This window comes from Ambystoma mexicanum, chromosome 5p (assembly GCF_040938575.1).
Source record: "Ambystoma mexicanum isolate Mex_15411 chromosome 5p, UKY_AmexF1_1, whole genome shotgun sequence".
In the NCBI taxonomy this organism is placed as follows: Eukaryota; Metazoa; Chordata; class Amphibia; order Caudata; family Ambystomatidae; genus Ambystoma; species Ambystoma mexicanum.
Genome location: NC_090930.1, coordinates 827,492,514 through 827,505,626, shown reverse-complemented (window position 1 = coordinate 827,505,626; position 13,113 = coordinate 827,492,514).

The window sequence follows — 13,113 nt, the reverse complement described above, 5'->3', positions numbered from 1 at the left end:
TGGGGAATCGTAGCAACTTGCCTCATATTTATGGTAGCCATACTAACAGCACTTATACTCCATAAACAAATAACTCTGAATTTAGGGGTAACCCTAGTAGTGTTTTCCAGCCATACAATGCTCAGAAAAACTCTTGCCATTTGCATAATACATGTCTGGTATCGAACATATTATGCCTTCCCCAGTGAATGAAATTGTCATGTTTAACTTGGCCATCAAGTCTCTTCCTAATATGTTGACCAGTGTTTTGGGGAATACAACAATGGTGGTGCCATTGTATCTTCTCCCACTGTTATAGACAACTGCTCTGTAAATGGAACCTTTGTCGTAGCCCCAGAGAACCCTTGTGCATCCATTGTTATTTCTCACAGTTGAATTCCACCTTCCCTGACATAAGATAGCAACCAAAAAGGAAAACATACAATCCCCCATTGTCACCCCCACCCAGGGTTCCTCCTCCGGGTCGGGAGTTACTGATAGGACTGGACACATCAAGCTTCTCTGGGGGTTGTCCTATTGTGGAAAAATGTTCTTCCCTGTGCCTGTAAAAGGGTTCCCCCCACTACTGCCGCACGCCCTGTGTCAGATACTGTTGTTTGCGATTGTATTTTCCTGTCCCACTGTCCAGATTGTTGTGATATCATTTGTATTGGATTTAGTGCTTGCTGAGGTTGTAGTACATGCTGCATCTATGGTGCATGTTGTTGTGCTGCTTAGTGCATCTGGGGTTACATGTGTGGTTGCACTTATGGCTGTGCCTGTGGTTGCGTCTGTTGTAGGAACAGGTGCTGCTGGGTACATTGAAGTGTAGGATACTGAGGATGGCAGGAGCTTATCGGAAGAGTGGACCACCGCACTGATCGGTTCTTTCTGAGTTAACCTGAATTCTTCCTGCAGCCGGATGTTGAAGTTCCAGTGGGACAGAGCTCCTGACGTCCCAGTGATTTAGAAAGTAGAGAGTTGGGTTTGGAACCTCAGTTAGAATGGTGTTGGATATTGTGGTTGGCAAGTGGTATGGTAGTACCCTGGTCTGACTATCCAATAATTGCTGGACACAGTTGGATGCTTAAGGTTGGTTGAATTTAATGTAACGTTGGTCAAATCACAGTGACTGCCCAGGTTGACCAGACAAACTTGTGTTACAATTGCATTTTAGGTATATGCCATTTGCGCGTCAAGAATAGCTAACACCTGTTTTGACCTACGGTCTTTCTCAAGGCTGTGCGTGGGTGTGAGAGAGACAGTTTGTGCAAGTGAGGTGGATGCGTCCCGTGAGAGACATGGTTTTGGTGATATTTGTACATATTTTTACAAATGATTAATAGACATGTTTACAGTTTGCCAAGGTTAATACAGGATGATCGGATTGTAGGAGAAAAATAGCAAATATTTCCATGTATACAGTTAGTGTTTCATGGTGGGATGTAAGTTGACCATGAGTCATGAATGGTGTCGGTGATGTAACCAAAATGCAATAATAACAACAAACAACAATGAGCATAATATTCATAAAACAGCAATTGTAATGATGAGAGCACAAATGAAGGGAGAAAGGAGAAAGAAGGAGTTTGTAATGGGGAAGGTTAGATGGCAGTATTGCGCTGGCTATTTAGAGTGGGTTCTTACCGTATGTGGGCAGGCCTGTTGGGTCCTGAGGTATATGGTTGAATAACTTCTGTTTAGAGAAAGAAGAAGCATTAGCTGTGGGAGGCCTGGTGAGTGAAGTGCTGAGGTGCACACGAATGGCTGTTAGTTGGGCTTAGTAAGCATATTGGAGGTAGTAGGGGGAAGAAGTAGGGTCCTGAAGTATGTGGCTGAATAGCTTCTGTTTAGATAAAGGAAAAGCATAAGCTGTGGAAGGCCTGATGAGTGAAGTGCTAAGGTGCACCTGAAGGTTGTTAGTTGTGCTTAGTAAGCATATTGTGGGTGGTGGAGGGAAGAGGCATTGGTTTGTGAGTGCCTAGTGAGTTTTGGCTGATTAACATAAGTAATAATGTGTGGCTGGCTGTATAGGCATCCTGAGGAGGCAGTTAAAATGCAAGGCTGGGTGGGCCCTGCCCAGTGATAGTGACGTGATATATCCGGGTGCATGCTAGCAGGCTAGGTAGGGTCAATGGCATGAACCCAGGTTGGTGGACCAGCCAGTCCATGGCTGGGTCCAGGTCTGAGAGGCAAATATGGTGGGCCAAGGGTTATGAATCCCCTATAGCCGAAAATAGGTTAATAAGCAATGATTGGAGCAAACATTCCCACTGTCCGTCACCTTCCCTGTGACATCACATTCTTTTTCACTCCACCCCAACCGTTAGTTTTTACTATATTCTACATAATCGTGCTGACCTCTGAGTCTTTATACACCTGCCATTGGTCAGCACGCATTGAGAATGCCACAAGACATCCTGAGCTTGTGAGAAAGGAGACACTCACACGGCATCTGACCAATGAGGTGCTCCGCGGACATCAGTGAGAACACAAGATACTTATTACAGTTCAGCAACACCAAAATGTGCCTTCTAATTGGCCCCTTCATGTATCACCCCATGCCCCCCATCTTTCCTCCCAGGCCCACCTGCCAAGGGGTAATTTTAAACCACTGATTATGCTTTGTCTGTAAGCTTACTTTCTTCCGGTCCCAGCAAGCGCAAAAGGGCTTGGCTCGCTGACCTTGTGTATATCAACTGGTTCTTTTCCCAGTGCCAGCAGTCTCCTGGAAACAGTCATTTTGTGGGCCTCTTCTCTCGCCCCACTGCAGTGAAAGGGCCACACCTTTTTCTTGATGACCTACCATGCAGGGACTACCTGAACTCTCCCCATGCAGTCTATTCACCTGTCATTTTCACCTGCTTCAACAAGGTGCAGGGACACCCTATGCAATTTAAGAAAGCGTGCACATCGCTCATGCCCTCTAGGTCCCCCCTCAAGCATCACCACCCCTTCCAGTCCCCTAGTATCTCAGGCTGCATGCATGCTTGAGGCACTTAGTGCACAGCTGTCAATGATGCCCTGCCCCTACTGGTGGTGCCACTTTCCTCCCCCATTATTCATGCAACTGGTAGATACATCCTCCTGGACAGCACTGTAGCAGCACTTTCATTTAATACCCCCTTTGATCAATCTATGAATCAACCCTCTCTTTCCCACCATTTCTTTACTTCCTTGGGCATCCACATTCTCGTTATCCTATCCATGTTCCCTCCCTCTTCTTTATACCCCTCCAGAATGTCCCCTATTACCAAGAAATCCCTCCCATCTTGTGAACATTTGTTTTCTGGCTACAAAGACCATCTGTATGCCAGTCTCACCGCCACTCATTCTGAGACACATAGGGCCTCATTCCGAGGTTGGGGGTAAGGAGTTAATGGCGCCGGTAGGGGTGTCGGTGCTGTTAACCCCTTACCGCTGCATTACGAGGTCCTTTAGCGTGTCCCGCTAAGGGCGGTTGGTTTTACCAGGCGCCCTTTGTGGGAGCCGCTAAAGGACCAGGGAGCTAATAATGGGCCCGTTATTAACAGGCCAGTTATTAGCTCCCTCCCCATTCCCATTGAGCCCTATGGGGGCTCGAATGGGAATGGGGATGGGTTCCCTGAATGGGGAAATACCGGGTCCTCCAAGGTTGGAATAGCCCGATAATTCCCCATTCAGGGAACCTGGACCCGGTATGCGGTATGGGGGTAGCCATGGTGCTAGTAGCACCATGGCTACCTCCATACTCGTAATGACCCCCATAGTCTCCCTTGCATTACCCTCAATACCCTCCTCATTAGCAGGCATTATATAGAGAATCCTTTTCTTCACATCATTACAGGTTTTGATTATTCACTGTCCTGCACAGACGCCAATGAGCATCTTGACGAGCATGTGGGCAGTTATTTTAAACAAGGCAGACAGCCACTCTGGCACCCAGGCAAACAAGGAATTCAGCATTTGTCTTATGTTATATCTGTGTCTCTTTAATCATTTTGTCATTCAGAGTACGAATCTCCTCAACCACCTCTGTAAGTGTCCCATTGGTGGCATCATTAGCGGGTATTGCCATGCAGCAACTGCTGCCGATATTGGGGCAGACCCCTTGCTCCATCGTTGTGATTAATTTAGAACAAAATGATTCTGACATACTACCAACCGCAGAGCTTGCAGATCTTCTCTTTTATGCGTTCAGTCCTTTCACGGTCGTGTTTGCCAGTTGCAGCACTTTGTACCTGGTGATCTGCAGCCACATGGCATTTTTGGCTGCTTGGACCCCAGGTAGTAATAACAACATAAAAAACACAGACGCCTTATTGAACAATCTTAAGTGCTGTGTGATGGCATCCAAACTTTGCAATGATTCTTCCAACACGTAATTGATGCTTATTTTGCTCTTTGTCCACTGGCCTTTATCTTCTTCTTTGCTCATTCACCATCCTCCTTTGACGCAGTATAGAGGGGTCAGTAAACAGTAGTATGTCAGCTCAAGGTACAATGAAAGTAGAGTTGTGAAGCTTGACAAGGGCGCCCACTCCTCCCCAGTCCAGAGGCAACTGGGCATTTGCCTTAGATCCACATGCCTACCATCGATCCATCATTGCTGCCGTCCTACTCTGCAGCACTGAGACGCTCATTGTCTTCCAGCAGCCAGTGTTCCCCCATAGCTCTGTCGCCCCCCCGCTGCTCTGAAACACAAATGTAGGTGTGTAAGAGGCTTTATATGGGCTGGTTGATGTCTCTCATCTATCCAGGTCAAACCCTGTACATTAGTATTCCACACCACCCTTCAACTTTCATCTATTTTTCTGATCACTGCTTCTTCAATCCCCACCAACCCCTCTGCGCGACATCACACCATCCGTCTTTCACATTTACCATTGTGACACAGCGAACCCCATATTTGCATCAGGGGTCTGGTTGGCACCATGGGATATTGTGTCCCGTTGAATTTTTAAACTGCGCCCTCTGATGTTTCGTGAACAGCATTTCTCCCCTTTGTGGCTCTTCCAAAACATATTTGAGTATTATATGCTTTATGGCTTCTTTCGCAGACATGCTTTCTAGTTTTATAGACTTGTCAACGTAAACCTCTTCCACTTCTTCTACCCACCGGACCTCCACCATCTCTCCAAGGAACAACCCACGAGTCCTACACAAGGATAGGTGTATCAAGCATGTCCCTATAATGTGTGGGAATAGTGAGCACATATAGCAGCTGCCATTAGCCCTCTCTTGTCCCACACATCTCACCTCGTTATACGAAATGTTTCCAGATGCCATGTCTGCCCCCTCACCCACCAATTGCATCATAAAACTTTCCGTACTGAATATACTTCTTATATTACATATGCTTTTTCCATTTTCTGTAACCAAGCTACTGTACTCTTTGTGCAGTAAAAGCCAGAAAGCAAAGAAACAAAACAAAATAAGACAAAACAATCATATACCTAGTAATAACAAATTATTCTTGCATCTCTTCTCTTCCGCCTCTGTGTCCATTTGCCCTTCACTATCTACCTGCACAGGTCTTCTGTGCAGTCGTATAGCAGAAGAGAATGTTAATGAGAATTGTGCGATACTTCCCTTCATGTTCTCCCCCTTCCTTCTTCTCCCATGGGGTTGTGCTGCTGTCTTTGTGGAAGTCAGATATGCAGATCCATGCTTTCTTCTCTCTAATCTTTATCACTGTAGGAGTTGCATATACTACAGTGTAGGGCCCAGTGAACCTCGACTCCTGCTACTTCCACGTGAAATTGTAGATGACAATGTTGTCTCCTGGATAGAGTGGTGTTGCCTTTGGAAAAGTCTCAATAGCTTGTTCAGTTGTGTGTGTGTCTTCTTTGGGCTGCTTACTTGTTGAACTTTGGACCTGGTGAGACACGTATTTTAGAGCCTTTGTCAGTTCAGTCAGATACAGTTACATTTCATCTCCTAAATTCTGTGCTACTGTATGAACACCTGAAATTGTATGGGCAGGAGGGACAGGCGCATGCATCCTCCTGCCAGTGACAATTTATTGTGGAACCACGTGGTGATCCACACCTGGAGATTTGTGCAAAGCAAAAAGGGCCAATAGGAGGCAATATACCCAGTTTTGTCACAAAGTTGTGGTTAGCTTAGCTAAGTGCTCCTTATGCAAGCCGTTTAGTGTTTCAACAAATACGTTTGTTTGCAGCCGGCACACTGTGCATAGTCAGTGCTGTATCCCCAATAGATTAGTTATCTTTTTTTAAAAGATAATTTGTAAAATGTTGCCCATTATCCAACCTTATTTCATCACAAATTCCCCCTCTCTGCAACACCTTCTGCACCAACTATTTTGCAGCCGACTTAGCATCATTGTGCGCACAAAGTCCCACCTCAAGACAACATGAAAAAAAACAGACAACAACAAGCATGTAGCTATAGGAGGTACATCTGTCTTGCATGTCGACATAGTCGATATGCAAGTGCCAGAAGGGTTCTTTCGGACAGGGTAATGTGCCATGGATAGTTTTCAGTGTATGACCAGACAGATTTTTTTGGCACACCAGACAATTTCCAGTAAACTCTGCCTCATGTTCATATAATTTGGGGACATGTCACCCATCATATATTTATGCTGCCACATGCTCTTTAGAGACATAGGTGGGAAAATCAATTGCTCTAGGGCAGGAGCCAACCATTTTCTAGTCATTACTTGTTTTCCCATGCTGTTTTGACTCCAAACCAAGTCGGTGGGTGAGAGTGAGCACCCATGCTGTATCCATAAATCTTTCTCCTCCTGGGGAAATTCCCTCTGTATGTGTACTATCGGTACAATTGGTATACAATTAAAGGGCTTTGCTCTTTCATAGTCAGTGTTTCTTTTGTCTCCTGCAATCATCATTGGTACTCTCCCTTCTGTGCCTGGGTATAATCTAGCGATCCCTTCAGCTAGATAGGCTGCTTCCTTCGCTGACTGTAAGTTCCCTTGAGAAATGAGGTCTTGCACCCCTCTGTGGGTGGTGCACTTTATAATTGCCACTTCTACCTTGAACTTTAATGCCTCTATTAGTTCACTTAGTAATTCTGCATGCTGTACTGGGAACCCGTTGCTCCTCCTGCATCCCCTCCTTTCCATTGTCATAGTCCAGAATGTATAGTGGATGTGACGTACGCAGAATCTGAGAAGATGTTCCCTACATGCCCCTATGTCATTCTTAAGGCATTGATCATGGCCACCAGTTCTGCTGCCTGTGATGAATAGTGCAATAGCAATCTTACTTGGGACTTTATCAGGAACTGTCTGTCTTTATACCAAACTACGGAAGCACCTGTATGCCTGTTTCCTGTATTCAGGTCTATGCTCAATGACCCGTCAATGAAGATCATCTTCCCTCCCTCAATCTCTTCTTTTTTTACCTGTATATTTCCTTCCATGTGGTCCATATAGGCTGCACAGTCATGCATGTAGTCCCCCTTCTTTGCTGGTGATTGTTGCTTGATTATCCACCCGGCACCTCACTACCTCAGTTGCTAGGTTTGTCAGGATAATTTCATAACTGGAAGCCCTTTGTGTGGTCAGCGTGCTGTTTGACTTCTCTAAGATGGCAAAAAGAGAGTGCTCCACATAAAGAATAACTGGGAAACCCATGGTAATAGTTGATGCATTTTCTATTGCAAATGCTGCAGCCGCGAGCGCCTGTTCACAGGGGAACTGACCCTGCATTGCTGGATCTGCGGCGTCTTCTGCGTGAGAACCGTCATCATTACAGAGCCGTCAGAATGAAAGAACAGATAGAACTTCTCGGTGTAATTGGGGTGTCAGCAACATTTTAATTCATCTCTGCTGTCCACCGTATTGCCCTTTTCTCCTTCTGTGCTTCTTTGAGTGCCTGTACTAAAGGTTTTATGTAGGTGGAATAGTCAAACACCCAGGCCCTGCAATAACTGCACAATCCTAGAAACATTTGGTTTTCTTTTACCGTACGGGGCTCTGGGTCTTGTCTATTGCCTCTACTCTTTCTGGCATTATCTTGCGGCCTTCTGTGAAAATAATTTACCTCAAGTAAACTTCCTCCTCCTGGCAGTATTGTAACCTCTCCTTGTCCACCTTGTATCCCTTGTCTGCTAGCAGTGTTAAGGAATGTACTTAGTCCACTCTGCATTGGTCCTCTGTTTCACTGCACACTAATACATTGTCAAAGTATTGGATCCCCGTACTGGGCTTCTGCAGGTTGCTTAGGTCCATCTGGATCACTCTGTTAAAAATATTGGCTGATTCACAGTACCCTTGTATGTTCAAATCTGGTCCCCCGATATGTAAACACTGTGAGGTATCTAGCTTCGGGGTGTAGTGGGATGGAGAAAGAGGCCTTTTTCAGGTCAATGACCGTGAAGTATTTTGCCTTGGTAGTGATGTTGCATAATATTGTGGCAGAGTTTAGCACAAGTTGAAACTCTGGTTCCACAATATTGTTTAAGGGGTCTAAATCCTGTATGAATCTCCATGACCCCCTTTTTGACTTCTTTATCTGGTATATGGCGGTGTTGCACGACGATGTTGATGTATGTATTATGCCCTGCTGCCATAAAACATAAAGGGTGGAGTAAATCCCTTCCTCTGCCTCACAGGATGGGGGTATTGTTTTGCTTGGGACAAAAGATCTCCCTCTTTCAGTTTTATTTTCACTGCTTCTGTTCTCTTTAGAACCCCTACATCACGGGACCATGTGGTCCACAATTTCTCTGAGACCTTCTTCAGATATTCTTGTGTGTACCTACTTATCTTTTTTACTGGTTGTGTCAGCTGCGCCATCAGCTTTTCTAGTACCCTTATTGGACAGGGGATCTGTAGCAGAAAACCATCCGAGAAGAGCTGTTCATCCATCACCCCTTTTATAGTCAGGATCACTGCTTCCTTGGGTTGTAATGGTGGTGCCCCTTGCTCCCTCCTTCTGACACTGTGGTTGAAAGAAGAAATCCGATGTCAATCTGAACACCTTTCCCTGTATTCCCGGTACCCAACCCAACAGTATCTGAAACCCATACTTGAAAAACTGTGGGTATACGCGTTGTCCTCGCTGCATACTATGTGCAAATGCTGCTAAAAGTAGCACTGCAACTCTGGGGTAGTACATGCCCGGCATTGAACACACAATCCCCTTGTCCGTGAATGATATTGTTACATTCAGCTCGTTCAGTAAATCTCTCCCCAGGATGTTTATTGGTGTGTCTTTTGAGTTCAGGATGGGCACAACTATATGCTGCATCCCTATCGTCAATGACAAATCTTTCGTTATCCGAACTGTGATGACAGCCCCAGTGTAATCCCTGGCTGTCAATGACTTTGTTTGACAACGGAAATCCACCCACCTTCATGCATGACTTGGTGGCCCCCATATCTATCAAAAATGAAAATGTTCTTGGTCCTATCTTCACTGCTACCTTGGATTCCTCTTCAGGGTCTTCAGTTACTGCTAGCACTAGACACACATGCACTCCCTGTGGGCTATGTTCAACGGGAACAGGAAAGGATTCCACCCTATAACATTAACCCTGATGTAGTGGGGCACCACATTCTGTCCCAGTACCATTGCATTTCCCTGTGTCTGGGGTAGTGCTGACAGCAACCCTTGGGATACTTCTGTGCTCCCTGTTTGCCCCACTAATGCATGTGACTGCACCTGCCGTTGCTGTCCCTGTTGCATTTGCACTGGTGCAGGTAGTGCCTGCTGGGTCTGAAACTGCTGGCACTAAGGTATAGGGACCTTGCTGCTGTTTCATTTGGTATGCCTGTGCCTGCACTTTCTGCCCGAAGGGGCCAAGGGGCACAAAGTGCCCTATGTTCCCGCATATAAAACACAGGGCTCATGAACCTGTACCCTACTCCCCTATGCCATCCTTCTCTACCTCGCTGTGGTTATCCTCTTCCCATTTCGAAATATCCACCCGCCTGGTGCATTCCCCTTGCAGCCAGCCCCCCTATTGGTACACCTCCCATTGTGGGGCATATGGCAGTGGCATATGTCACCCAGGTGGGTGCACATTCCCCACTGGGAACTCACTACTGCAGCGTCGGGTACGAGCAAAGACCCCTCCATTGTGTACCTAGCCAGTTTCTTCTTCACCAGCTTGTTCTCTGCCTTGGCAGCATTCTCTGCTGTCTGCTGCTCGCTCTCCTGCTTTGTCATACAGTAATGTACTATTGTCATCTGTATCACTGGCCATCCCTTTGCCTCTATTCCACTAATTTATCCAAAGATGGGTGCACATCCAAGGGCAGTCCTTTGACTAATATGTGGTAAAATAGTGGTATGATTTTGTCCCACGGCTCCTGGACCTGTTTTATATGCTCTGCTCGGTCTTCTTCCGGCCTCATCTTATGGGACATGACAGCTCCTAATTCTGAGCTGTCTGGACATATTTCTCAACAACTTTCACACGTGAGCCCGGAAGTTACTGAACAGCGCCCAGTTGTGTGTGTTCCTGCTTAACTGCACCTCTTTATATCCTGCCTGTTTCCATATCTTGTCCCCTTGTTATCCTATTATCACTGCACATAAACTTTTCATATCCACTATTGCTAGCATCACTCCTGCAGTCTCCTTTTTGAGTGCGTATATCCATATACTGGCACCTGCCATAAGGGAGGGTAAACTACATATTAGGTTATCTCTGTCCATTGTCTGTCAGGGTACGTAGTGCGCACCCCCTTTCTCTTTCTGTCGCAATGGCATCTGTGTCACCCATGGGCCTGTGTACAACCCCCTGCTCGTTGCCTGTGCCACTCCTCTTTGCGCCCTCTCCTTCCAATTGCAGAGGACACTTAAGCAGTCCCTTCTCGGATCCTTACTTTCTCCTCTCTTCCTCTGCCTTCGCCCCTTTCTCCTCTGTGTTTCTGGTGTCCATTGCTCGTCCTCCAGTTGCTTACGTCCTCCTCCTCTTCGCCCTCCTCTGCTGTCCTCGTCCCCTATTTCCATCCCTCCATCTTCCTCGTCCTGTCCTCCATCGTCAATTTTAAATGTTATCCTCCCAAATGTCCATCATTTTTCATCCTCGTTTCCCCCCCCCCTTTGTTTTCCTCCGGACCATTTTCGCGATTGCTCATTCTGATTCATTAAACAGTGTGTCTACCTGTTGCCGGGTGCTATTTGCTATGTCCGCTAGATGCTGCCTCTCCTCCCTGTCCTGTATCTCCCTCTTTTGCCTTTCCCTTACTTTCTTCTTCCCATGCCCATCCTCCTCTGTCTGGGGACACCCGCTGGAGGTTTATGTAACCTGCCTCAGGTCTCAATGCTGGGTATAGCCCATACAGTGGGCGTGGGGCACTGTGTTTATCCCTCTCTTCTTTTCTATCATCTCACCCTGTCGGCTCATTTTTTTTCTCCTCATATAACTTCCAGAGGCCCAAAATACCCTGGGCCTCATTACGAGTCCAGCGTTACCCTTTGCAGTAAAATTGGCAAGCTACCGCTGGACTCGTGTATTTTTCCGGCGCCTGGCTCCACGGAAACACTAGGGGATTACGACCCTGGTGTTCCTGGAAGTCATGCGCCGGAAAAATGTAAATCACCATTCCCATTGAGTTCCATTCCCACTCAATGGGAATGGGGATGAGGGAAGCACCGGCACAGTTGATAACGTGCTGGTGTTTCCCGGAAAGTCTGACTTGCCGGGAGGGATGGCACCCGCCCGCAGACTCATAGTGTGCCGGTCCGGTAACAATTGTTCCGGTAGGATTACCGGCACCGTTGTTACCGGACCGGCAGACTTGCAATGAGGCCCCCTGTCTACCTTTCAACTTTGAGTCCTTGTATTTAGTTAATAAAAATGAGAACATATCTTCTATTATTCTGCTATTATTCTGCTATCAAATGTTCCCTCCCCTGGCCATGCGTACAAACAATGTCCTGCAGTGTCCGAAACTCATTGAAAATGATATTTTATTGTGAGATTGGGGTCATTTTTTACACATGTGATCAAGGGGACTATCCAGAAAAGACATTGTTCACCCTTTCCCCTTCTTCCCCCTTATGTTTTATCTTAATGGTCTCCCTTTTTCTCCCTCCTCTCTGTGCTCACTGTTTCCTTCCTTCTTCCTCATGTTTGCACTCATTACCTCACTCACTCCTCACACGCACATGCTTACTGTTTTTCTCCTTATACGCTCTCTCGTTCTGGCCTTTTCCACAGGCCCACCCACACACACCTCTTCCATGCACACCGGCCCGCTGACTCACTTCATGTTAGTACACCAGCAGCCTTCTCCACAGGCTCTCAACATTCAGAGTTGACCCTTCCACCTTGGTCCACGCCACAAGACGAACAAATGAAGTCCCCCCACCTTACTCTTTAGCTGCAACATACTACTTCAACAAATTCAGGAAACAAGCAACCCCCCTTCGTCTCCCAATGATGCAACTATACAATCGCCTGCACTATCTGCCTCTCCTGTCTAATGGGGTCCACCCCTTAACACGTACCCTCCCCACTGTAACGCAGGTGTGCACACTTACACACATTTATCCCCTAAGGGGTAGGGTGCATTAAAATCTACAACTACTATGGCTGATCGTCCTCCCACATTGAGGATGCGTCCTAAACACCATAAAAAGCTCCCTCCCCTGCGTGGGCATGCAACCACAATATAGCGTGTTGATGCACGGATAAACTCATGTGTCCTAGAGATCCTCGAGCTCTCTCATCCCGAGCCTTCCTTGCGGTCTTGCTCCTCCTCCTGAGATCGGTTGGCGCTCAGGACCAGGCAGACCTTTGCGAGCTCTGCGTCTGCAGGGCCTTCTCTCTGGTGCGTGTAGACCTGGTCTGCGGTTGCATGACCTGCACCCTCAAGGGGGGCAGCCGGAATACCCCCAGTTGGCCAAAGAAAATGGGGATCTTGCGGGGGCCTCCAAAAAGTAACAGGGGGGCATCTATGAGCCTGCCACCAATAATTGACCAAAAGTAGTCTAAGAAGGAGTGTACACCAAGCAAGAAGTAACACTGTTTATTACAGCTGGGCAAGCACAAATCAAAGAGCACAGTGGCACAGAACTGGTTGATGAGAGACGCCAAAACCGCTCACTGCGGGTGAATCTTTTATACATTGAAAAGAGCATTAGCATAGTGAGAAACAGTTACAGTTCAGGTTACGAGTTGTCGGGTGTCCCACGAAGCTGATTGGTG